This window comes from Saccopteryx leptura, chromosome 2 (assembly GCF_036850995.1).
Source record: "Saccopteryx leptura isolate mSacLep1 chromosome 2, mSacLep1_pri_phased_curated, whole genome shotgun sequence".
Taxonomy (NCBI): Eukaryota; Metazoa; Chordata; class Mammalia; order Chiroptera; family Emballonuridae; genus Saccopteryx; species Saccopteryx leptura.
In genome coordinates, this window is record NC_089504.1 from 320,028,091 (window position 1) to 320,032,797 (window position 4,707).

Below are 4,707 nucleotides of genomic sequence, written 5' to 3' on the forward strand. Positions count from 1 at the left end.
CAAAGGAATCACATGCACTTGCATGGACACTGTAAAAAGTATATAAGATGTAAGAAATCTAACTTTGGGGAGCTCGTACTTTGGTACTACTAACTCACGTGTTCCACCAGCTCGTAATAAATTCTCCTTCCTCTATTAAGCTGCCTGAGTATCTCCTCCCTTGGGTGTCTCTTCCTGCAACAAAGTGTTATCATTCATAACAGAAAACTCAGTATATGAGCAGCAGAAATGACAGTTGACACAATTAGAAAACTGAGAGATCCAGTCAATGACTTCTCTGTAATGAAAAAGGAGGCAGAACAGGAGTGGTCCACAGATAAGCCTGACACCTGGATCTTCCCAAAGCATGGTAGAGGCCTTTCCTTTACCTACTGTTACATTAAATATGTAAGGACTAGGAACATGCTTGGGGTGGGAGTGAGCAGTGGAGTAGTTTGCACTCATTTCTTATAACTGATGAGCAGAAAGGCACATGGCCAGTGTCTCCAAGATGGAGAGAAGGAGTGGGTGAGGGCCAGTACAGAAGAACTCTGTAATACTAAGTTGTGCATCCTTCAGGAGCCTTGGGGATCAGAGCACATGCTAAGTGGACTTATGAAACTATTTCCATCTAGTTCGGCATTTGAAACATCATTCTGTATTCCCTCTAAAGTCTGTTGGTGACATACTTATATTAATTCCATCTCATAGCATCATTCTACCTCAAAGCTTAATCTTTACTCATAGCTTATGACAAAATATTACTACTCAGAATCACTACAACTGATATCAAGGAGAGTTCTCAGTTATAAGGTAATTCATATTACACAACATACAGTTACATTTTTAAAAGACCATTTAAATAAAAACATAAAAACTTTAATCCCACAAAGAACTCTTGGAGTCCTAAGAATGCATCAAAAACCCTGACCTCAGCCTGACCAGGCAGTGGCGTAGTGGATAGAGCATCGAACTGGGATGCGGAGGACCCAGGTTTAAAAACCCAAGGTCGGGGCCCTGGCCGGTTGGCTCAGCGGTAGAGCGTCGGCCTAGTGTGCGGAGGACCCGGGTTCGATTCCCGGCCAGGGCACACAGGAGAAGCGCCCATTTGCTTCTCCACCCCTCCCCCGCGCCTTCCTCTCTGTCTCTCTCTTCCCCTCCCGCAGCCAAGGCTCCATTGGAGCAAAGATGGCCTGGGCGCTGGGGATAGCTCTGTGGCCTCTGCCTCAGGCGCTAGAGTGGCTCTGGTCACAACATGGCAATGCCCAGGATGGGCAGAGCATCGCCCCCTGGTGGGCAGAGCGTCACCCCATGGTGGGCGTGCCGGGTGGATCCCAGTCGGGCGCATGCGGGAGTCTGTCTGACTGTCTCTCCCTGTTTCCAGCTTCAGAAAAATGCAAAAAACCCCCCCCAAAAAAACAAAAAAAACCCCCCAAAAAACCCCAAGGTCGCTAGCTTGAGCAAGGGGTCACTCTGTAGCCCCCCAGTCAAGGCACATATGAGAAAGCAATCAGTGAACAACTAAGGTGTCACAACAAAGAATTGATGCTTCTCATCTCTCTCCTTTCCTGTCTTTCTGTTCCTATCTGTCCCTCTCTCTCTGTCACATACACACACACACACACACACACGGACGCACAAAGAGTACATGAAAATATGTTACAAAAAATAGCATAAATAAATTAAAATTTATATTAAAGTGTAGATGCCTGACTAGGCAGTTGCACAGTGGATAGAGCATCAACTTGGGATACTGAGGACCCAGGTTTGAAACCCTGAGATTGCTATCTTGAGCTCAGGCTCACCAGCTTGAGTGTGAGATCACTGGCTTGAGCGTGGGATCATAGACATGACACCATGGTTGCTGTCTTGAGCCCAATGTCACTGGCTTGAGCAAGGAGTCACTGGCTCAGCTGGATCCCTAGGGTCAAGGCACATATGGGAAAGCAATGAACAACTAAGGTGCTGCAAGTATGAGTCAATGCATCTCATCTCTCTCTCTTCCTGTCTCTCTCTCGCTGCTAATAAAAAAAAACAACCCTCAAAAAAAACCACTTTGATTTTTTTAAACTAAAAAAAAAAAAAAATGTGTGTTTGATTGACAACCAGGCTATAATAGAAGTACAGTAGCTTTAGGAGTTGGAGAAACATTTCTTGGGCTCAAGCCCCTGCTCCCTAATCTGCCCACAGATGTAACTACTTCTTGTTGCTTCTAGGTCCCTCAGGGATTCAGCTCCAAGGTCAATGAAGTATGCACGCCAGGCGTAGTGGGGTTGGCGCAGACCTACTCGCCTCTTTGGTTTGGGAGCTCTGAGAGGGATAGAGGTATAATAATTGAGGAATCAGCAGTGGAATTCTGGTCACACATTGCTCCCTCCCCGCCTGGGAAGCACAGGGTCAGCCCACATTCTCAGGATCATTTCCTCAACCTCAGATCTCCAGACCTTTCCTCAGTGACTTAGGGGTTTCCTCAGTCAGCCTGTCCCTATTATCATTTCCTCCTCAATTCCTTCGCCTAGACAGCTCCTCCCTGGCGCCCAGGTCCTAGGCTAGGCTATGGAACACCTTCCTGGCCTCTCCCTGTCCCCTGCCCTCAAATCAGACCTTCGAAGCTCCGGGTTTCTTAGGATGGCCCCCATTCACCTGCTGATTGCTTTGCAGACTGCTCCCTACTTCATTTCTATATGTCCTACCTCTCCCCAGAGATAGGCAAGAGGACCAACCTTTACATGGTCTGGCTGCTGGTCTCATAATAGCCATCTATCAGTTTGCTAGAGATCTGCCAGGGAAACTTCGGGAAAGCGTCAGACGCTCAGGGACCTGTGCCCATGCTGAGGGAAGGGACAGCCTCAGTCTGAGCCTTTTTTTTTTTTTTAATGGAAAAAAGTGAGCCAGCTCCTTCTGCCCAATGATATAGTCAGAAGAGAGAAGATGGAGGTAGCATTGTTAGGTAGTAAAGATTTAGGAATGAGGAGAAGTGGAAGTGCGTTGGGATTTCTCATTTCACCAATTTTGTCTTTTATTTTTTCTGAAGTTTGATCTTGTTCTTTCTTTTGGAACACAGTCCTTTGCTTCCTCATGTGTCTGCGTTGGCTACTACATGTCAGATGAAACAGCCACCTCTCCCAGTCTTGGCATATCCTTGGGTGGAGGATGAGCCTTGTCCTCTAACCCTTCCCTGGCTCTTGGTTGCCTCTTGAACCTTTGTAATTGTGCAAACAGCCTGATTTCTTTTTAATAGCTCCCAGTTGTTCAGAGTGTGCCAATACCTGTCAGAGTCCCAAAGATTGGGGCCCTCAGCACCTAGATTCATGCTGATTATAAACCAGACCCTTGGGCAGCAGCTTTTAAAGAATGCAGATATACATAGTCCCATGGGGCCAAAAGTATGAGCTTTGCTGGCCAACATAGCAGGTGATCTGGATGTGTCCCTGGGTGATGTCACAAAATTTGGGGCTTCAGGTGAGTGTACAAACTCCTTTTAGAGCAGTGGTTCTCAACCTGTGGGCCACGACCCCGGCAGGGGTCAAACGACCAAAACACAGGGGTCACCTAAAGCCATTTTCCGCTGTTTTAGAGCGATGCCAGCGAGATGTAGTGAGGCAGAGGCAGCACAAAGACGGTGTCCCCTGGCCTATGTTCCCTAGGAGCACCTGCAGCCTCCAGATGTGAGCCAAACCCAAAGCCTGCCCCTCAGGCCAAAGTGCCATGGCGAGCAAATAGACCTTCTTCACAGGGAGACTGGCGTGTATGTCAGCCTGCTGTTTGTGCAGTGCGCTGGGAGTGGCAGTCCATTGTTACAGTCTCTGATTGTTACAGTCCCGCGGGACCCGAGAACTCAAGCCCCCATGCTCTTCCACCACTAGAGCCAGGTGTTCAGGGGGGCAGCCCCTGCACGGCAGCCGCAAGAACCAGGGCGTGGACGTGTGTGAAAGCGCCCCTCTGGGAGGCACTGGAGCTGTGGAGCGAGGCAGAGGGAGAGCATCAAAAAGGGGCCAATAAAGATGGTACCTGCTAAGAAAAAATAAAGTCTAGAGTAAAAATAGAGTAAGAAAAAGAAGAAGCTGGCGCCTGCCAGCTTTAGTAAGGCAGAGGGAGAGTGTGAAAGTGAGAAATGGCCCCCAGCAGCGCCTCTGTTTCTAGAGAGATTCAGCAGCCCGGCCATCAGGCCCATGCTCTCAGATAAGCAGGTGAACTTTGAAAAGCGCAAAATCTGGGCACTTCAGAAGGCTGTTCCTGCCCTGGGCCTTTGGGTCTCTTGGATGCAGCCTGTTGATTTTTAAAGTCAGATGTTTGGGAACCTTGTCTCAGGTGCAGGTCTTAAAAAGTTGGGTGCCTGATGTGGGGCAGCAACCGGTGGTGGGGTGCAAATAATTTAACAGCCATTCTCTACCCTAATGACCGTTTTAAGTATAAAAATCTGATATACCGAAAGGTAGTTTATTATTTCATGTATTTAGTACTTAAATAACAATAAAAGAGGTACACAAAACTAGATTGTAAGAAGGTTGTCTGTTTGTTTTTACAGAGACAGAGAGTCAGAGAGAGGGATAGATAGGGACAGACAGGAACGGAGAGAGATGAGAAGCATCAATCATCAGTTTTCCTTGCGACACCTTAGTTGTTCATTGATTGCTTTCTCATATGTGCCTTGACCGCGGGCCTTCAGCAGACCAAGTAACCCCTTGCTCGAGCCAGCGACCTTGGATCCAAGCTGGTGAGCTTTTG

General features: G+C 47.8%; 1 non-coding gene across 1 annotated transcript; it reads left to right on the forward strand.

Moving 5' to 3' along the window:
- Positions 1-993: 993 nt before the first annotated feature.
- Positions 994-1,069, forward strand: TRNAT-AGU (transfer RNA threonine (anticodon AGU)). Its single transcript has one exon. It is a non-coding gene; the product is annotated as a tRNA-Thr (tRNA).
- Positions 1,070-4,707: the final 3,638 nt, after the last annotated feature.